General features: G+C 41.8%; 1 pseudogene; it reads left to right on the top strand.

The window, feature by feature from the left end:
* LOC122622257 overlaps positions 1–22,117 on the top strand; it is a 28,865-nt pseudogene extending 6,748 nt beyond the window's left edge.
* The last annotated feature ends 1,487 nt before the right edge of the window (positions 22,118–23,604 follow it).

The raw sequence follows: 23,604 nt of genomic DNA on the forward strand, positions 1-23,604 counted from the left end.
TTTTGACACTGTGTGTGCACTAGAAGGCATCTGGCACAGCCGCCGATAACCCGATGGAAGCCCCTAGAAATCCACCATGTATGTACCAAGACCAGAGTGTTTAAAATTCTATCTACGGACCGCACAAGTGTCCGTGTTTGCATTGCCGCGCTCGTTTGTCGTCTATTTGCTTAGACATTGCGCTCGCATCGTTTGGAATCGCATCGTTTGGCCCGGCGCACATGGCGTATGCGTAACCTTGAGCTTTGTATTCCGATGATATTGCACAGGCAACTTGCTAGTAGACCGACCGACATCGATGATGATGATGATGATGTTTCTGCTGTGGCTGCGGCTGCTGCTGCTGCTGCTGCAGAATCGGCCAGCTAACGACACGCATATGACTGCAATATGCTTGAAAAATATAACAATTATGGCTAGTTAAGAATTCCCTCCCTCCCGACAGTTCCCTCTTCATCTCTCCGTCTTTTATGGCCATGCAGTGCAATTAGTTACTCGAGTGCTGAGTACATAGTGGACTCGTAATCGATTCGAATGATTATGGACGGCCAGTTCTTCGAGGTCTCGGAGGACAGTCTATTAAGTGATAAGCTTTAAATATTATAGTTTTAAATTATACATTTATTAAAGAAAAAAAACATTTGTTAATAAGGAAACATTTATTTAAAATCATAATCTTATCAATCTAATCTCTCAATCACTTGTTCTTTTTAAACATATTTCTTTCTTATGAGTGTCCTTGTGGTTGTTGTATTCCTTGCGACTTACACATTGGGTTCACATACTTATCGAGCTAGCTCAGTCGACATCTTTCCCCCTTCGAATTGCCAGTGCCATCGCTGCGGATGCGTAATCGAATCGCCCATATTGCGCATACGCAATGCAATCCACTCGCAGCGCCAACCTTGCTACTTCTACGCTAGCGATCTTCCGGCTGGCATAAGTACAAAGGAAATTGGCGATAGCGAAAACAACTTCGGCAGCATCAATAACAAATAACTACAACCGGTCAGCTGCATTAATGCCAAGAATTTCTAATAGGAAATGCCGAACGAACAGCGAAATACTGAAATTGCTCCAGCAACTCGACAAAAGCAGCCAGCCATTAAAAAAAGGCGCGACATAGCGGGGTTGGGGGCTTAAAAAAAGTTTTGCTTACGTGACCACAGCAGCAGCAGAAGATTTACACGTCTGACCTTGGGGGCGAAAATCTTGCTGCAATCTTCAATAATAAAATTAAATATAATTGCCGGAGGGAGACGATAGAATAGAGAGCTGCTTCCAGCACCAGCACCAGCACCAGCCCCAGCACCAACACCAAATGCAACAACTAATCGCACAATGGCAAATGCAAAAGCAAACTGCCAATCAAATTGTCAGTCAAGTGGAAAAGAGCAAAAACTGCAACACGAGCGGGCCAGCGAAGAAATTTCCACAAGGCGAAACTTCTCGCTCTTCCCCAGAACAGAACTGAATACAACCAAATGGAATAGAATAGAACAGAACACAACACAACCGAGAGATCGGGCAGAAAACTAACACCCCGGCCATATATTCCATATAGTATAGATGGGATGTGTGCGAAACTTGGCAAAAACAAATAGTGCAAAGACCTTGAAACGCTGCTGGGATTGGAGGCATCCGAAGCAACAACAAAATGCAAAATCACCCTGGAATAACCGGCAACAACTAAACTAAAAAAAAAACAACAGAAAAACAAAAAAAACCAACGAAACAACAAAAAATTACAAAATGCAACACGCAAACTTAGAACCGAAACGAGCGAAACAAATCGACAGGCGGATGGAACGGCAACAATGGCATCAGCCGCAGCCGCAGCGATGTTAAAAATAAAGAAATAAATAAACAAAAAATACTTGCAACTACATATTTCCAAAGAAACCACTGGGAACTTTGCCTCAGTATCGGCGAATTCGAATGACCCTTTTAAGCATTGATTATCCAAAGATATGACAGGCAAACAGCGAAGAACTTGAGGAGAAATATACATTACAATGCTAATTTATAACGACTATAAATACGGTTTATGTTCACCTGTGCGCACAATGTAAAATCATAAAAAAGTTTTATGTTTATAGCATTTACTAAACTCTATAATACGTAAATCCAGCTTTTATCGTTTCTGTTTAAACAGAAGACATTCATACGTTGAAAACTATTATCTCGGTTATTAACTTGGCCGGCAAACATGGCAAACATGGCAAACACCTGCCTTCCCACCCAATGGCTAATCAAACATTAAAGCCAATTGAATATTAATCGCACTATTAGAAGCTTGTGCTTGTTAATTATTTGTTAGGGTATTTCAAGTTGACCTCAAAAGCTATCCCGAAGATGCATTCTGCAGCGGCGGCAGCTAAGCAATTTGTAAAATGAGCGGATTGCAGATTGCGAAATCGCAGGGCGGCAGCCAGGGGATGGAAGCTGGTAAAGCAAAAGGCTTGTGGTTATGGGTTTGTACTTGGCACCAGCTCATTTCATTATCATCTTCATTAGGAGAGTGCGAGGGGTTGGCGTTCGGGGTTCGGGGTTCGGGGGTTGGAGGTTGCAGATGCAGCGAGGGCTGCGAGATAAGCTGAGGCGGATTCGGATTCGGATTCTCCATTACATTTTAGATTCAGAAAAGCTCCGCGCCGTCGTCATCGTCTTATGGCGCAGTAAAGATTTATTTTCCATAGTCGCTGCTTTGCTGGCTGCCCGTACAGTGGGCACTCGGTAAGGGAAATCTAGCTTAATACAGGTATATGCAAAATATTAAAGCCTTCTTAAACATATTTTATAGCTCAAATATTGTACCCCTTTTTAATCAACCTTTTATTTAAAGTTAAATATTTTGTAAAAAGAAAGCGTCGTTGTCATTTGGTATCTTTATTATTTATACTCAAATAATTAAAAGACAATTTTTAAAATCCACATAATAAATTTTGTACTTACTTTACTTTCCTGCCCTGCATTACTTAATAATTTTTAATAGTTCTAATATTAAAGTATCATGCCTTAAGAACTCATTCGAATCTAATATATATGTATAAGTTGCTTAAAGAAAACTTCAAAAGTGCTTGAATCCCAAGAGAAATGCAAAAACCTGGCGCAGCATGTGTGATGCTTATTAGCCACCACTGTGTTTCTGTTTCTGTTTCAGTTTAGCAATAACTTTTTGCTGCTGTTGTTGTGCGGAAATTTCGCAGTGCTTTTTTATATTTTTTGTTGCTCAGCAACGCCCATTTGACCGCAGTGCAAGAGTGCGAAAGAGACGGAAGACGAGCGGGACGAGGAGGGCGCGAGGCTGGGCGGCAACTAAATCATGTGACTTTTTCCTCCGCCTTTACAGAAACGCTTTTTGTCGTCCCCTAAATGGACTTCTAAAGTGGATTTTTTTATGCGAGAATTTCGGTTATTAAGCAAAGTTCAGAACAATGCAGTTTTGCTGATTTGTTGCTGCCGCCGCGATGAGTTAAAGTCGCATTTTTATGGGAAGGGGATTTTTTAGACACTCTGGGCTCTCTGGGGTTAAGGGTTGGTGGGGACAAGGGTTGCGGTTCTGGTTTTGTGGTTCGTCAAATGGAAATTGAGCTGGGAATTACCTTAACCTGAGAGGAACCGATCTATTGAAAGATTCAACTTATTAGCTATGAATTCTGGGAATTCAGCTAAAACGAGCTCTACTCTAAATGGGCTGATTATTCCAAGTTGTTGTTAAGGGTAGGAATCGCTAGGGATTTGCATTGTTATTTATTGTTGCAAGAATTCTCATTACCTGTAGTTAATTTTGTGTTTGGTGATTTTCCGCAATACATTTTGATTATAAATGCCCATCAGTTGTCTACGTTTTTAATGTAATTACATTTTCTAGTATTTATTTGGAAAATAGAGCTGTTAAAGCTTAATTAAATCGCTTTTGTGGGTAAATTATTTATAGACAAGCCCTTTATATTCATGACCGAAATGCACCCAAAAATGTATATTAAATTACTCGAAAAGATCCTATCACATGAATGCCATAAATCGATTTTCATATTTAATTGGACGCAGAATTCGGGCATGGAAATTGGTTTATTAACTCACAATTTCCAACTAATACGTAGGTTATGGCATGCCCATTTAAACCCAATTTTGCCCTAATGATGTCTAATTAATTGCACAAATAGCTACGATTCAGTAGGGTTCCTTCATCCAAACCCTGTCCTTTCCAACTTCCCAACTCTGGTTGATTGTTAGACAAGAATATTGATGAGAGCACAAGGACAGCGTCTGGTTTCCATGGAGCAGGAAGACTTGACTGATGGAACCATAATCGTTGCCATTAGCTACCCCTCACTGGATTGAGCTTATTGAATGAAATACAAAACTATGAGAGTTCTCGACTGAACCAACTGACTGACTGACTGACTGACAAACTGAATGACTGACTGGCCTTGGGCACAAGATTGGCCAAGTTTATGCTAAAAGCAGAATATGCAATAAAAACCAAGGCAGAAATCAAGTTGACAAAAAGGTCGGAGCTAGCGACGGTCTCTTTAGCTTATTATGAATGCATATTTCAGGCTTAATCCCAAAGTGGCAAAACGAGAATGTTGCAGGACGGAATCGGATTGGATGGAACTGCTTTTGGGCAGCCGGCATCCAATGTGGCAACATTCACATCAAGTATATGAGTATCTTGTATCTTGTATCTCGGATCGCTCTGGTTTCGCTTCGCTTCGGTTCGCTTCTTGTTCCCTGGCTTTTTGGCCCGGTCAACTGGTTTGAGGGTAGCTTCTTCTTTTAATCGAGTTCATCATTGTTCATTATTGTCGCCACGGCTCTTGCAAGTGTTTAATTTTATGCCGCCTGCTGCAGCGACTGCGGCTGCTGCTGCTGCTGCTACTACTGCTGTTTCTGCCTCGAAGGTCAACAAGTGCCAAGGAGGAATTGGCCTGGCCAAAAACTGGAACTTTTTCGATTTCATATGCCTACGCCTTCGATGGAAATTTTAATAAGCAACCGAAGGTCAGCAACAGCAACAGGAGATTTTTACCCTGCGGTTTGGCCAGCAATTTTGCCTTTCATTTTCTGGCCTCTCCTGCTCGAGACGCGGAGCCACATCAAAAACCCGAGAAACTTCCACAAGGAATTCTAATCAGAAAAGTTTTCTCGCTCCGTGCAGCTGGGCCTGGGAAAAACATTTGGTCGAGAGCCAGCAATTTCCGCAAGGTTACCTCGTCGAAAGCCTCAATTTGTTACAACCAACAACCGCACACGATGACAATTGCATGTCACATTCAGTTTCCTCCTCCATCTATCCCTCCGCAAGTGCACGCGAGGAGCACCTGAGTGGTGCCTGACCACCTGAGAAACCGATCAAGTTTCGGGGGTGGACAGGTGGGCGTGGCGCGCCCCGAGTTGACACACAAATTAGTGGCTTCCCAGCGGGCTGGCACTTCAAGTTCAAGACGGAAAAAAACACCAGGTAATTTGCATCTGTTAGCCAGAGATGAGGGACAGCGAAAAAAGTGAGAAGACATGAAGAGAAATTACAGGGGCAAAAGTCGATAGTGGAACACTCTTTCAACCTTTTTCATAGCATAAACTTGAGTGATGTAGTCAGTTTATAAATGGCAGTAGAGTTATAAAAATGATTATATTCCATCAATGTCTGTAGCTTGGGTAATCTTAAATTAGGGATTAAATCTGACAAATTAAACAATTTATGTTGGTGCAGAGTTTTTTCCAGCCGAATTATTATGTCTAGAAATATCGCTCTCAATTTAAATAGCTTTTCCCTGCGTGAGGATGTGAAAAGATCTCCGAGTGCAATTGCAAATTCAAGTGCATACACAAATTACCAATGCAAACAGACAATAGCTAACTGCAAACAGCATTGGAGGCTCTCGACTAGGCATATTGAGTCACCAAGCATGATGGCCATCATGGCCGGCGGATACATTTGTATCTGGAGTGTGTGCGACTACAGATAGACCAGATAGAGATACAGATACAAATGCCCAAACACATGCAGATACGTATCTCGTTGCTGGCCGCGCTCGAATTACAAAAAAAAAAAATTACACAGATACAGATACAGATATAGATACATTTACATATACTTACACTAACAGAACGTGTTTAACCATGATGGACAAGGGCAAGGGATTTTTCACACTCTGCCGTTTGCATAATTGATTCGAACAGATCCGATTGGAGGTCGATTGATTGCTGTTTTTGCGGCCAGTGCTGGTATCTCTCAAGAACTTTAATGAGATGTCAGGTGGATCGATTGGGTTAATGCTGGGGTAAACAAAATTGCCATGAAATCGGTCTAATTAGCTGAAATCAAACGTTGGAATTGGCCACCATTTCAATGTACATTTTATGTTGGTAATACCAACTTGGTATGTTGAACTTCATGGGAACGAAGAAAAGCTTGCGTATAAAAATTATTTGTAGTATCTAATACCCAAAATAATTAGGAAACATAAATTCAGATTGTACATAAGCTATGCCTGTATTCAGCAATAATGTAGTTAACTGCTAGCATATAAATTAATGTTTTATCTTTTCTATTTAATTGGATACTTCACCGACTATTTCCTCGATTATCTGATCAAAGAGTACCAAGCATTCATGCCTATTAATATCTTGACTTTCTGCTCAAGAGCCAAACAAGTGGCCAACACAGGCGAATTTAAATGAATTGATGCCAATGCAAATGCAGAGAACAAACAAATGATTGACATAAATTACAGCAAAATGGCTGCCACGGCTAGCCATGAAGATCAGTTAACGTTGGCTTCTGCAAAATCTTTCTTTGTATTTGCTGCAATTGAAATCATAAATTCTAGCAGCTTAATGACCAGAGTCAAAGTGGAGTCAAGCCAAGTGGAAAATTGACTAAGAGGGGTAAGAGTCGAGGCTTTGTTTGCTTTGTTCGGTTCGGTTCGGTTTGGTTTTGTAATTATATTTTGAACTTTGCCGCCAAGCTGCAAAACGTGCCTAATTGATATTCTTAATGGCCATACACACAGATAGTCGGAGACTCGCGACGGCGACTGAGCAATTCACACTTCATTTGAAAATTTGCATACATAAATGCCAATACAGATTGCATGTGATGGCGCAGAGCGCGGCCAAAGATTCCAGATTAACCAAGTTTAAATCGATGGTAGCTTCAGGCTTTAAATTGCATTTTACACTGCAAGAAGGTAAAGGAAAAAGACAATGGATACGAATACAAAATTAGATACATTAGAGAAAATGTAGGCGATTATCTGACGACTACTACGTACTTAGCTTTCTTTAAATAACTTGCTCAGCATCGGTAGCAGCTAAACATTTTACGATAAATTACAACTACATTTAATATTTTTTCTGAGTGCATCTGGGCCGAGTTGGCCAACTCTCACGTTCCCAATATCGTGTCCAATGCTAGGGCTTCGCCAGTGCACTGGTCCGTTAAATGGGTCGAAGACAAAGCTGCGGTTGTTGCATTTGTTTTTGTTTTTGTTGTTGTTGGTGGTGCTGCTGGTGGTGAGGCGGTGGTGGTGGTGGTAAACGCCCCGCAGAAGAAGACCAAACAAACCGAAGAGCAGAAGCTGGCCAACACGTTGACAATGACAACAATTGTAAGCGACAGAGCAAACATCCATTCAAGCAGCCCAACCAGCAAGCAACAGCCATCCGTCCATCCGTCCATCCATCCATCCATCTGGCCATCAGACATTGCCGCAATTTTAAATGACCAAATTCGTCTTGTGGTTTGTACTTGAGAGACCCAAAACTGGTAAGCGAAATGCTATATCAAATCGGCCAAGAAAAAAAGAGAGAACAACTCGGACCAGCTCCAGCTGTCAAATCGACCAAACTGAAATCGAAATCGAAAACGAATCCGAGTCGAAATCTTTCTGCTTCTTGTGCGTGTTTTGGATTCTGTTTCGCAGCCGTAAAATGTTAAAATATGTTGCCATAAAATCGCCTTGCCCAAGCTCACATCAAAATGCAATAAATGAAATGTACAAATGAATTAAATGATTGAACTGTTGCTCGGAGGGAGATGCCAAAGGAAATTAAGTAAGAGATGGGGAGAAAATTTCAGTTGAATTGCGTTTACTTTTCATGTTACTAAATGATAATTTAAACATTTATTCTTCAAGATTTCGACGAGCTTGTAATGCGTACGACTGTATAATCAATTGCCAAATCGGATAAAGAGAAACCGAACACAAAATATGGAATATATACGCTTTAAAGATAAATGGTTTTTAAAAACCAAAGACCATTGAAAAGGAAGATTAATCGTAGGTTAACAAAGTAGTAAGGGTGCACTATCATGATACAATGCATTTCCAACATGCAATTCACCTTTGCCTAATAAACCGAATACTGGAAAGATTTCTTTTTAAATTTCTAAGAATGGCTACATTTTAGTTTGAATACAACTTGTTGTGAATTTACAATCAGTAAAAATGATGATCATGCGATCATCATTTCGCTGCCTGATCTATCTCACCAATTAGTTAAATAATCAGCACTAAAATTAGTCTCGATGTTTTTATTAAGAAACGAAGCGATTAGAAACAGCTGACAAGATGATTAGGACGATTGAAAGATTAAGTCGTTGTTCAGCCACGATAAGTTCAAGTAGTCATCAAAGGGGTGTCAAATAATTCCCAAAATCAAAGTCATGATCTGTCCAATATAAGCATCTTCGCGCTCTTGTTCATCCACCACCAGTTGTCTACAACTTTGACATAATGTTCAAGGACAAATTTCCACACTCAGGCTTTTTGATTTACAACCTCAATTACTCAGCCGCCGTTTTGGGCAGCCCCACGAGAACTGAACTGACACCCGACCACGCCATATAGCATATAGCAAATACCAGCTCACAGATCTGAACCGAAACGAACCGAAAAGAACTGAGTAAACCATCGCCATCTTCAACTGCTCAACTGTTTGGTGGGCCATTTATGGGTCTGGCATTGCCAAAAGACCGACAAAACTTGAGAAGAATTCTTGGGCTCGCATTATTTATTTATTTATTTCGTGTATCGCTTAACTGCCGAAATAAACACGATCAAGGCTAACTGCGACAACGGCGATGACAACACGGGCTGGAAAACACATTTCGGCACCAGTAATTTCAGCTTCTTTTGGCCGAAACCGCCAGAACGCCGTTCGAGTGGCCAGAACAAGTGCAGATACATTCGTCGGTTCTCCACGGCGAAGGTAAGATATTGGTATTTATTTATGCAAATTTCTCGCTCGGCTGCCAAACGAAGAACATGTGGCAATGGCGCTGCTCCGCTGCTAATGATGCTGGCAAACGTTGAGTGGCAAATGCAAATTCTGGTTTTCTCGCTTTCGGGTGACAAGTCTTGCGAAGTCAATAGGTTGCGTATACGCAGCGTTGTCTCTTTTAAGGATGGAAGTATGCCAGTTTTATGGGCCACTTAATGACCAATGTTATCTGTCGCGCCATCTTTACGATTTGTCTTTACTGCAGCTAAATGTTTGGTTCCCAGTGTGTCTATATCGATAATAAACTAGCATTAAAGCGTTCTTAAATATATTGAGCATTAAAGTTATTGGTTATTATTAAAACTATTCAGTTTTGCACATTTTACACTCTTCTAAAGTACCGCCTTTAAAATTAACTTTTAATGAAGAAGTATACAATTTATGTGGTTGTAAGGAAGATGTATATTAAGGAAACAGTTCTCTTGTGATTGTTTAGTTTCATTGAACACATAAAACCCTTGATTTTTGGCGGCTACTTCGGGATGCCCTGCTGGCGACACTCTCGGCCAAAGTCATGCCGTGCAATGTAATTGCAATTTGTCAGCGGAGCAACAACTACAGCCATTCATCGCGATGATGATGATGATTGCGATGGATTTGATGAAGGTGGCTGCCTGTGCTGTGGATGATGCGCTGCTGGGGCACGGGGCGTATACAGAATGTAGAATTGGTTTCGGCTGTGAGCGATGATCTCACATGCACTCTCTCATTGCATGAAAGACCAAAGCGACTGAATTAGCTCTCTCTTGTCGTTGCACACACGCACACACTCAAGTGAAGAGAGCAATCTCTTACAGATCCAGAGAGCGAGAGAAGTAGCAGCCTTTGTCACTTGGAGCTTTACAAGCCATTACATAACGCAGTAATGAAGCGTCAATCTGCGTCGCAGGTCCAGAAGTGGAAAACAGAAAGCAGAAAACAGAAAACAGAAAAGCGAGAGAACCAACCCACACCAATACAGATGAGCAGCGTTGTGTGAACATTTCATGGTCACCCACACCAACAGATCCGCATCCATACGCGAGTGTGTGTGCGAAGTAAATACTCGCTTTGTAGCCAAAGAGCAGAAAAAAGGCACGAAGCCAGTCAAACATTTTTGCAGTGCAACAGTGAACGTTTTCGCATAGTGAAAACTTTTCCATGGCATTTAATGCATCCCAATCCCAGCGGTGGGGAATAGTAGAGACCTTTTGCTAGAAGGAGAGAGAACTTGCTGTGTAATAATGCAATTGGCTTTCAGCTTCCTATTTTATCCCCACTCCCCCACTTCATATTGCAACCCCGAGCTTCAATGGTTTGGCAGCCACTTTTTGTTCAGCTTCTGTTGCGAATTTCACTTTTTGCACTCCACACCACTCCACTTTTTATACATTTTATTTCCAGCCAGCTCTAGTTTGGCAATTACATGGTGAGCTCTTTTTAAATTAAATTTTTAAAGCTGGCAGCAAAGCAAACATTAATGTTGCAGGCATTAAGCGCTAGATGGTTTAGGGAACAGCTGCAATTAAAGCACACAATTTAGTTAAAATCGCGTTCCGTTTATTGAGTTTATGTAAAATTAGAAGGAATTAAGAGGAATAATTATTTGAAAAATGCATTCGAACTAAAAAAAAAATGAAGGAAATCTTATCCAAATGTGTTATTATCTATCTTACAGTTTTATATTCCTTTTCAAAAGGTGAAAAGCAAACAAATTTCTTAACCAACCAGCAAACTGAATGCCTCCCCAAAATCGAGTGATTTACTTTGTCATGCTTCAAAAATATAAGGCTGATGCATTTCGTGAATTTCAATATTCGCCATACTTATAGCCATACGCTTGCTTCTCTTTGAGTTGCTTTTGCAGCGACAAATGCATTTAGCTGGAATCCAAAGCAATCGCCGTGTGCCACGGTGCGTATGAGTAATGTGAAACCTATGCTGGTAAACATTTCTTTAGAACATTTAGCTGGAAATCCAGCACAATCTGAGTCATCCACCTGGGTGGGCTGGGTGTTTAGAATCTGCGCAGCTTCCAATTACCAACTGAAAGCGAAACACTCTTGGATTAGTCACTCTGAGTTTCGTTCTAGGCTTGGCCTAGCAACGTATACGTAATATCCAGTACAGTACAGTGCAGTTCGTGAGATGCATTGGCTTAAAATGCAACCTGCTGCTGCGCTGCTGTTGCATTTTATAATTTATAATTACAAATGTACAGCCCTTTGCTGTGCTGTCCCCCTGCCCGTCGATGCTTTGATTTATTTAGCTTTTTTATTAGTGCATCGGCGAGTTAGACCCGTTTCTGGTCGGCGGCACTTGCAACCTTGAACTTGATATTAGATACGATGGCGCGCGTGAGTGAGATTGTGAGAGAAATATTTGTCGACTTCTCACAACCGGTTTTCGCATCGATTCGACGGCCAAGGGCAATGGTATCTCTGGCACATCATTTTCTTCCCGCCCAGTCATCAAAATTTAATTTAAAGATACTTCTGCCAGTCGGCCCATATAGACTTATCTTTTCGGCTTTGCCTTTCTCCACCTTTTTCATTGTTTTTTTGTTTTTGTTTTTTCTTGGGGTTGACTCATATCAGCAGAAGCCGGAATAATGCCAAATATTTGATAGTTATGTGCGTTTAGCCGAGGCAAACATCCCACCACCTAATTCCCACCCCATCGTCCTGCTTGTGTGCAAATATGTAAATCAATGTGGGTCGCCCCCAATGGCAAGGGCCCCAAAAGAAGCGGAAGGGCGAAGAGCAGTTCCTGTCAAGTGGTTGGCAGGCTACATAAATTGTGTGACAACCAAGGAAGCACCACCCCTTGTTCTGCCCCCCACAGCCACTTGGGTGGGAATGGGATGGTATGGGATGGGAAGGTACGGCCTCTGGGGAGCGTCGTCATATGGAAAATTATTTTACGGCCACGCATCGCCATGTCACCGTAAAGTTTAAGTGAAATAATTGCACATTAAAATGCGTCAAACAGACAGATGTAGCCAAGTAGATGCGAAAATATGGTACACACTCTTCGGCACTGCAGTCCTACATAAATGTGTGGATACTCTGTGATGGTATTTTTACTTAAATCAAACTAAAACTGTCATCTGGGTTCATCTAAGAAGTAAGAAAATAGAAGTGATATGTTTATAGTTTAAAGCATAAAGTGGTACATTGCATTTGGAAAGGAACTACATACCTCTCCCTTGTGCAGAGTATACGCAATCGGAAAATAAAAAGCTATACAGAATTACTTAAACGCGAATCCAAGCATATAGGAATGATCTATATGTGCATATGGGCGCCGAGACGGCCTACAATAAATTTCATTCAAATTACGTTTTCATGCCGTTGGCGTGCAATTTTCATTTAATTGAGGCTTATTGCGGTCTTTCGGGTGGGTGGGTGGTTATCGCCCGCCTGTTGGCTTGGCCCGATCTCCAGCTGGCCAACGTGACCGACTGTCCATCTGTCCATCTGGCTGTCCGCCGGAATGGGGAACTTGCCTTGTCCGGTCGTTGGCGCAACAGATGCGCCCGCATTCAAAGAACAATACAAAAATTAATCATTAAAGACTTTGACGATGAGTATAATGACGACTACGGCGACGGCGACGGCGACGTTGACATCGAGATCTAGCATAAAGAAGCCTCCCTCTATGCATGTACATACGTATACACACGGCTTGTATCTGTCAGATAATTTTGCCTTTTCCGTGCATGTGAAAGCGTTGTTTATTAACTTGTATGCTACTTTACTGTTTGATATATACCATTGAGCGTTCTATAATTAAGCAAAAAATATCACTCACAATGCGGCGGATTGAGTGACTGACGATGACAGAATGGTAAAGGGGGGTGCAAGGTGGGCATAGCGCATTGCCACCGTAAAAACCATTCAATGTCACATTTGATGGAAAATGCAGCCTACAGCCCACAGTGCACAGCGCGTTTTCACATTTATTTTCCACTTAGAAAACATTTTACACTTGCCCACGTACATTTCCCCTTTTTTGTGCTTTGATTTCCGCATCGCGTTTTCTTTGTGAATAGGTTGAGTGAACCTAAAAGGCTGCATCGGGGAAATATTTCACTTCACTATCGCGCAAACTGTGAAAACGACACACATTCACACACAATCAATTCGAATAGAAATTATCGAAAATAATTCAGAGATTGTGACACACTTTTGCTGGCGCGGAAAATGTTCTATGAATATTCTAAGCGGAGTGCGCACGACGGGAATGAAAATAAACAAATTCCATGACAATGACCTTCTATCCCAGCCAGATAAACAGATCTCGCAGTAAGCGAGCAAACATTTTGAGCAAACCAGCCAAATGTTCGAAAATTCACATAAACAGAGAGAAATGGGGAAAAAGTGTGGGGAATCTAGAACAAATACAATATATACATACCCGTACATATGAGTGTAAACAAATATATGCCTAGAACATTTCGTTTGAACGATAATGAAATAAAAACAAGTTCACTGCACGGAAGTATCAGAGCTTTCGGGTTTCGGGGGGTGACAGCGTCACAAATCGAAATAGAAATAGAAATAGCAGAAGAAATTGAAGCAAAACAATAATAATTAAATACTAGAGCGCAGGCACGACAACAACAATTTCCATACGTCATCTCTGTGTGGGCACAATGATTAATTAAGCATTCGGCGCGCAAGTGGGGCAAGTGGGGCAAGTGTGCGTCGTCACAAAAAGGTGGGAAAATTCAACAGAACTCAGCAAGCAAACATGTGTACCAAAAGGGAAATACATTTAACACATAAAAGTTTGAAACTGTTTAATGTTTGATTTGAAGTACATATATTGTGTTTAATACTTGAAAAGTAATACAGGAGTTGAAGTGAAATGTGTACATGAACTACTTAAAAAGTTATAGATAACAGGCAACATGAACCTTTTTAAATTTCACAGAAAATTCTTGAAGCAGACGACAGCATTCTGATGTATAGTGAGCAAACCTGCGGCCATTTCCCACCCACATCCAGCCCAATCAATTTTCCACCCTGCTTCGAACTTGCCTTCTGCACTTACAAGCCTTAAATTAATTTGATCAGCTTAAGTTTCGTTTGCGGCGATTTTGTTCTGGCCATTTGTGAAACCTGCTGCCCGCACGAGCAGAGTTGCCGAAAATGAAATGAGAGTGGCCAGCGAGCTTCGGGGCTTGAGATACATTTTATGGACATCATCGTTAAAGTAATCAGCAGTAACAGCAAGAATCATCAGACGGCGGCATTAAACCAAACCGAAAAAACCACATATACGCCTAAACTCGCATAAAAGGCCAGCGCAGCGAGCGAAATAAAGTTAAAAGACTTTTAACCAAATTCAAGGTCAACTTCGTTTCAATAAATTGCAAACGGAATGGTACGGCCAGATCTGTGGGCAGATCGGAGTCGACCAGATGACAGGGGACTGGCCCGAAGAAGATCTGCGACTTTTGACTGCATGACGCAAATGAGGCAAAAACCTGGCTTACCTGTAACTGAATCTTAGCCCTCCTCCTCTTCCTTCTCAAATATCTGGAAACATCCCAGTGCCAGGCAACGATTTTTCAGCCGAACTTTTAGCGTGTTAATAAAGACTGTCGAAAATTAAAAGAAAGGCTTTAAAGCAGCACAAAAGCAACAAAATTAATGAACGAAGAAGAACACCTGGTATAATAAATACTTCTGCCCAACAAAATATATAAAATAAAAAGTGAAATTTTATTTACCAATAAAATTGCGTCAAAATCCATTTTAAATCTCCCACCAGCAAATATAAAACATATTTTAAAGATTTTCATTGCAGTTCAAACAAATTATAAGGTTGAAAAAATTGGCCAAATCAATATGCAACATTTCGTAGCAAGATCTAATTATGCTGTAGTATGTAAAACCACAATGAGACCAAAAGCATTTTGGGCTAAATGCACTCACCACATTTCACTCTTGCAATAAAACCGCAAAATATACAAATATTTCCAGCATTTATTTGGCTCAGCGCTTAATTTGTTTATTTTACCTGTTAACCAATTTATTTCTGATAAATTGTTTATATGTCGTTGGCACACACAAGTCTGGGTCTGGTATCCGTTTCTGCTGCGGCTTTTGTTTACACATTTTAAATGAGCTCCATGTATTTTAAGTTCAATCAACTTTGCACCGCAGCCAAAAAAAAAGCCAAAAGCAGCGACCACAACAATTGATTAATTAATTAATTATTTATTGAACATGCAGCAATCAAAGATGTGCTTTTTCACATTCTACGTGAATGCGTTAGTCAAAGAAGCAGAGGGAAATAAGATTTATCGATGTAATAAAATTATGTTTATTGCATTAACATTTAATATTATCAGCTAAACAAGAAACGATGAACAAGCAGCAAGCAAAGAAGCAGCAGGAAATAATATTTATCGATGTAATAAAATTATGTTTATTGCATTTGCATCAAATACTATTCACTAAAAATGGACTAAAATCATTGAATATCTAAACTGATAATTAGGACAATACTTGTTATTATTGTATTGTATTATAAGCTACCTAATATAATTTAATATTGATATATTATTAGTTTAATATTGATGAAAAAAGTCGTGCATCTTCGATTAATAAAAGCCTTGTAAACATTAACAGCTACAAATTGGAAAAAAAGACTTTTTTTGTATAGTAAACAATAGCATGCTTCCAAAATTGTATATTATTTGTAATGTATTTATTCTGGAAACTGAGAGGGTATTAGAGTTTATACATATTCACTCTATTTATATACATATAAATTGAGTTGTCTGTGTGTTTCTCTATAAAATCTAAACACTGGCACTTCGCACACTTAGTAGACTCCAAACAAGATGCAGCCAGCGAACTGAGATGAATAAGATGAGGGGCGAGCGAGAAAAGCTGCATGATTTATCGCAGCGGCTCCAGCAGCTCCTCCACAATGCACTTGAATGCCCTTCAAGACAGCCCCCACCACCCACCAAGCTTATGGGTCATTATTATCGGTTTTCAAAAGAATTTAAGTTTGCAAGCCTCAAAATGTTTTGTTTCATAGGCTTTGAGACGAATAAATCATCAGTATGTTTTTACAGAAATATTTTAAACAGAAAATGAAAGTCCTACTTTGAAGAAGTTCGTAACGCTTTTATTCTAATTTAATTAAACTTAAACTTTCCATTTACAGCAGCTTAAAATATTATATTATTCAATTGGAAAAGCACATTCCCTTTGTTTCCCTCCAAAGCAGGAAATGCTCGCGATTTGATTCTTTTCACTATTTCCTCTTCGACTTCTCTGTGTGGTTTCTCATTGTCAGTGCTCTGGGGCCAAGTTTTTTTATGGCTGCGGGACAGGAAAAGATTGTGCCACAAGGTCAGCTGAAGTAAACCGCATTATTGTTTTTAGTCGTTTTTTCTCTCGCCACTAATTTACAACTGAGATGATGCGCAGAGATGCTAGCAAACGATAATGATTTTCTAGGTTTTCTTAGACAGTCTCATGCAAATGTCTAGAAAATCGTGAAGAAAAATATTGAGTGGGTAGTTAAGAAGAATTTATGACACAAGCATTGGAGTGGACTTAATATTTGTGAGGAGTGTGGAATATTGTTTGGATTATGTAAGTAAGAGTTCTTGAAAATGAATGTTTCTGATCACCCCCCTCTCTACTATTCAATGATCTTTCAGAGTCTAAGTACCTAGCCAGTAATTTCACCCTTGACTCGATGACTTAACTAAACCCCTGACTCCACCGTCTGGGTATAAAATAAAAACCACTTCCAAAGTGCAGCACCAGCAGCAGCAGCCGCAGCAAAAGCAGCTGAAACAAGACTTTAGGACCGAGCAAGTGTTAATTTGTGGCCACATCAACCCGAGCTCTTGTTGAACCCGGCAACCCTGAAAAACAGCCCTCCGGCAAGTGCAACTTAAAAAAGCAGCAAAAATTAAGAGATTAATACGAGACAAGCAAATGCAAAATTTCAGCCATAAACAAGTCGGGAGAGCTCGGCACAAGACAGGGAATGCGATAAAACCAGCAGGAAAGTAATGTAACATTACTCGGAAGTCGAGGCGGAAAATACCCTCGAAAAATCAGGCCAATTTAGAATTTCCTTGAAAAATGCTTCACTTGGCATCGGAAAAAGAATTACTTAATACTGATAAGATTGGTACCTATGCATGTGATTTATATCAATTATTTTAGCCAATGTATAGCTTACCTTATAATCAAATTTAAAATAGATAATTTGGTAATTATCAATATTAACTATGCATATTTATATATATATATATATATATTATATTATTTACACCAGTAAGGTATCGACCTGTATTGATTTAGTTAAAAGTTCTTTCATTTAAAGCTCATCACAATCAATATCTAAACGGCGGTATATCACCATATACATCATATACATAGTATCAAAATTTGATCTTGAAACGTGTCGCCAAACCGTTGATGAATTTTAATTTTATGGACATCAAGGAAAATTATAGCACCCAATGCAGCGAGGACTTCAAAAGAAAACGATACTCGAAGTGATACTTCATCTGACATTATCTAAATGCCTCGCCGCGTGTTCTGGCCGGAGTCTTGGGGCAATTAGGCCTGCAATAATTTAGCAAAACAGAAAACAAAACTTGAACTTCAGCCCGCTGCTGGCACCTTGGGAGCGAGTGCTTGTGTGATATCTGGTAATTGCCAGCATCAATTGCATTACTCATGCGCCGCGTTGTCGCTGTGGATGTGGCTGTGACTGTGGCTATGGATGTGGCTAACTGCGGTTAGCCTTAGGCTCGGGATCGAGAAAAACTAATGCGCGACGGGTGACATTGTAAGAAAATGCAGTTGCACTTGATGCTGCCAACTAAAGATGCGAGCAGCGATGAGATGACATGAGAGGAAAACGTTTAGCTGGCATCAAATGCATTTGCTGTATCGCTGCCAAGATTTCCAGTTCACCATGAAACGGGACGCAGCTGGCCCCGGAGTCTCATGGTCGCGTTTTTGAACCATTTTCGCCAAGAGCTGGAGCACGAGAGTGTGCCAAAACCCGTTGTGCAACATTTGGTGGCCGCCGCATTTGGCCAGACGGATGACGGCGTGCAACCTTGACCCGGTTCTACTTCCAAAGCCTGGTCACCACATAACCTCCATTCGCGCTCGACTACTGGCCTTTTCCACGCTCCCAGCTGGCTCGGCTATCAGACAGACACAGAACCTAATTAGCATTTCCGCACGTTCGCTTTGTGGCTGTAGTAGTAGTAGTGAGTGTGGGATTTCCACAGGCGAAGGATACTGTTGCTCCTTGGGAAACCTAATTAAAAGTGCTCCTTGAACCCGCCGCCTGAAAGGTTTCAGCACGGATTAATGCCTCCGGTTGGCAGCTTCCAGTTAACACTTTAAGTCTTCCATCGCAAAGTCAAGGAGCGGGCTGGTGAAAGCTGGCGAAAGCTGGTGAAGGAGCTTGCCATCAAGATGCTAAAGTTTTCAATTAGAACATTTTCTCATTTACATTTCAAATGGATTTGTTGCGCCACTTGCGCCCGTTTGACTCTATCTTAATTGGTTTTTATCGCAGAGTTTTGGCTAGGGAATGGATATTGTTTGCCTTTCTAGGCGTCATTTTATATACAAGATAAACTCATAAAAACCTCACAAAATTTTAATATAAAAATAATTAATTATAAGACTTCACTGAACGGTAAACTGTCTGTTTCAACAACAACTTCAACCAACTGTTGCGGTTGCCAAAGGAAAAGCGTTGCCACGACACTGGACGGAAACAAATAAGGGTCGCCATGGAAACACCGACGAGCGACCATAACAAGGGCTTTCAGTGTGTTTTTCATTTACCAACGGACCGCTCGGCGAAAATGTTGCATCAGGGATTATCCTGCGTGAAGGGCATGTGACAGGACATATATAATCTGGTAAACCGTAACATAATTAAAATTAAAATGCAAACACTGAACGACGTAGCACTTCAGATCAAGGACAAGCGCTACGAGGATGTGATCGAGTGCATAACCAGTTTCGGCGAGGCGGCCACACGAGGCGGGTCTGTCACCCTGGGACACTGCTACTACCACGCCCAGAAGTACGAGGAGGCGGCCACCTGCTACGAGCAGCTCTGCAGCTATCGCCCAAGGAGCCAAGTACAGGTGCCACTTGCTATAATCAATTCCAGTTTGATTGAGAAGGATTAACGCAATGTAAACGTGTTGTTCTGGGTATCTTTCAGATTCTACTATGCGCAGTCCTTTATCAGGCTGGCATTTTTGCCGAAGCGCTGCGGGTGCTCAAGCAATGGGTGACCAGGCGGATGAGCTCGGGAGCAGTGTCTCCAGCTGCAGAGTGCGATCCTCTACTCCAGCGAGGACTTCGCGGGAGCACAGAGCCTGCTCAATCAGCGGGCGGGTGGCACGGCAGAAACCCTCAACGATGAGGATGCCTGCTCTTCCAGGCGGATCAGCACGAGGCGGCGTGCAGCGCTTTCAGGCGGCCCTCCAAGTGGGTGGCTTTAACCCATTAGTGGCCTACAATGTGGCGCTGCGCATTTTCAGAAAAAACAGAGAGCCCAGGCACTGGACTACACCTCCGAGATTGTGAGCGGGGAATGCGCAATCATCCGGAGCTGGGAATAGGTGCCCAGGTGGACTTAGCCGATGCGGCGCCAGGAGCGTGGGCAATCCATCACCATGGCCATTTCGGGCATAACGCACTTAATCTCAAGGCAGCCATAGAGTTTCAAGACGGCAATGAGGAGCGGCCAGGGACGCCCTCCTGGACCTTCCTCCCCGAGCCGAAAGCGAACTAGATCCCGTCACATTGCACAACATGGCCTTAACCGATGTCCAAGGACCTGTGGCGGTCTGAGGAAGCTAGCATTCCTCCTGGAGCTGGGTGCTCCTCGGCCCGAAGGAGACCTTCGCCAACATCCTGCTCATCTGCTGCAAACACGAACTCTACGAAACTGCTGCGGATATGCTGGCGGAGCACACGGACTCACCTACAAGTATCTTTCGCAATATCTGTACGAGTTATTGGACCCTAATAACCGCACAAACCAGTGCCGAGTTGGCCGAGAAGAAACTGGGCACTCTGGCCTCCAGTCTGGCAGGTAAGCTGCGCAGCTTCAGGCACTTAATCTCAAGGCGGCCATCGAATTTCAAGACGGCAATGAGGAAGCGGCCAGGGACGCCCTCCTGGACCTTCCGCCTCGAGCCGAAAGCGAACTAGATCCCGTCACATTGCACAACATGGCCTTAACCGATGTGCAAGGACCTGTGGCGGGGCTGAGGAAGTTACATTCCTCCTGAGCTGGGTGCTCCTCCTGCCCGAAGGAGACCTTCGCCAACATCCTGCTCATCTGCTGCAAACACGAACTCTACGAAACTGCTGCGGATATCCTGGCGGAGCACACGGACCTCACCTACAAGTATCTTTCGCAATATCTGTACGAGTTATTGGACTCCCTAATAACCGCACAAACCAGTGCCGAGTTGGCCGAGAAGAAACTGGGCACTCTGGCCTCCAGTCTGGCAGGTAAGCTGCGCAGCTTGGCCGCAAAAGTTCAGGAGGTCAGGGCCACCAATGAGCAACAGGCACTCAGGGATGCCCTCAAGGACTACGAGCAGGCACTGGAACTGTGAGTTAACCTTGACGTCGTATTTATTTACTAGAATCTATTTACATTTCATTAAGTATGGCTCGCGTCAGCCTTTGGTTATATTCAATGCAACAATATTCAATGTTACATTATAACGCCTTTTAAAACGTAGTTACTTGCCTGTGGTGATGGCCCGAGCCTGGATCTCCTGGCGGGATGACGACTTCGTCGGAGCTGAAAGGGAGTTCCATGCAAGTGCCGAGTTCTGTTCGGAGAACTCCATCTGGCGACTGAATGCAGGACATGTGCTCTTCATGCAGGGCGATAAGTACAACGAGGCGGCTGCCTTTTATGAACCCATCGTGCGGCAGCACTCAGATGATGTGAGATTAAAACATTCAAGCTATTCACACAGATATTTGCTATTTGAAGGCCCGGTACTCAAAGTGAATGCCACTAACAGGTTGAACATGGCTATGTCCTAGTAAGGGAAATATTTGTAATATACCTATGTCTGAGTTGTCCGTATAATTATACGGACAGTTAAAGTTGCTCTTAACACTATCCTATCAAAATATAGTTTTTAAAAACAAGAAGAGAGCATAATGCCATTCACATACGTACCGGGTATCTAACAGTCGGTACACCCGACTTTACCATATCAAGTAGCACCCAACTTTAATCTGAAATCCCCCATGCCAACCAGATCATGTCCGTCCCCGCCGCGGTGCTGGCCAACCTGTGCGTCTCCTACATCATGACATTCCAGAACGAGGAGGCCGAGGAGCTGATGCGTAAAGTGGAAAAGGCCGAGGAGATGAAGGGCAACCTGGGCAAGCAGTACCACCACCTGTGCATTGTCAATCTGGTGGTGGGCACACTGTACTGCGCCAAATCCAACTACGAGTTCGGCCTCTCCCGCATCGCCCACGCCCTGGAGGGTGGGTCTGGGAACCGGCTGTATGCCGACACCTGGCTGCATGTGAAGCGCTGTGTCCTGGGGCTTCTCACCGGCATGGCCAAGCAGAACATCATCCTGCCCTATGCCACCGTGCAGGAGGTCCTCAACTTTCTGCGCTTTTGCGAGGCCTACGGCCTCTTTACGCCGGCCAACATTTTTTCGGCCACCGAACAGGTGCCGGAGGAGCCACTCACCATTGGACTGGAGGCCAGAAAGTTGAGGTATCTGTTAATCAGACTGAGCGAATACGATAACTATTAGATTCTGCATTCAAAGTTTTATAAATGTATTCATGGAAAAAAAAACTTAGTACAGTCATATAAGAAATAAATAACAAAAAGATTTAACATGAAATGATGTTATATATACTTCATTTACAGGACACTACTAATCATAAAACTTAGGGAACTCGGTTTGTTAATACAATATTTTATTTAATAATAGTTAATTTTCGTCTCTGCTTCTCACAGCACTTATGAACTTTTAAGATTCAAGCGCATTTTCCTGTACCATTTGAACATTTACATTTAAGTGTGATAAGGAAAAAATTCGATTTCAGAAGTACCTGCAGAAAAATAGGATGTAACCTTAGGGATTAACCTGTCCTGGCTCGGTGACAGCTGGTAATTCCACTAAGGACTCTGGCCGATGTGAATAGGCAAAATAAGGAGGAGGATAATAATTTAATTATAGAAAAAAATATATTTAGTCTTGCCTTAGTCACTGTTTAATGTTTAATTATAGGAAAAATATGCTTAACCATGATTATTATGCATTATAGTCAATATCTTTTTCAAATTCCTACAAGCATGTTGTTTTATATCTTTTTCAAATTCCTACAAGCATGTTGTTTTGTAACTTACCAGTTCTTTTAAGTACTTTTTTCTCTTACTTTCTGAACTCCGTGCACTCTGTTCCAAATGAGGTATAAAAACGGCGACAAAAATCGCTAACAAGCACTTTAAGCTGCTGCTGGGTGCTGTGGCATGCCCATGTCCTCTCCACAAATTCACTCTCTCATCATCCCCATCACCCATCCCCGTTTCCAGCCCCATTTCCATCCCCCATTCCCACACCCATCACCATCAGCATTGATGTTGTCATTATACCCATCGACATCCTCCTTGTCATTACGCGACGCATACGAAAAAAGAGGAGGAACATACGTATAGAACATGGAAACACTTGTCATTAACACAAACAGACTGAGCGACTGACTCGCCCTCACGAAAACTTGAGGACATGGAATGGCGCCTGCATCGGTCTCTAAGCGAATATAGCAACACCTTTTGAGCTGGAATTTCGTTATACCCTCACGGAAAGTGGAGCATTTAGATCTAAATTACTTTGGCTGGTATAGGGAGGTAATCTATAGAATAACTTATAATATCAATTTAAAGACGGGAAAACCAATGAAAAATTAGAAAATTCGAAGAAACATAAAACAATATAGATATTATTATTTTTGGGTATTAACGTTTAGTTTGCCCAATGGTTTAAATATTGATCAACTGGAAAGATTTATAAGAAAACAGAACAATATGGCTATTATTTACCTATAGAAGTTTATTATACACTGTAATTATTTGCTTAGTGCATTTCTTTGACATTTCGAGAGCGATTGTATTTCCTAGATATAATTGAATTTCCAAAGAGTACACGAAACATAGGCTAACCTTTTTTAGCTCACTTCTTTTTTCTGTGACGCCGTCGAGAGTTTCTCATGTCTGCTTGTTAGCCGCCTTTTG

Source organism: Drosophila teissieri, chromosome 2L (assembly GCF_016746235.2).
Source record: "Drosophila teissieri strain GT53w chromosome 2L, Prin_Dtei_1.1, whole genome shotgun sequence".
NCBI classification, from domain to species: Eukaryota; Metazoa; Arthropoda; class Insecta; order Diptera; family Drosophilidae; genus Drosophila; species Drosophila teissieri.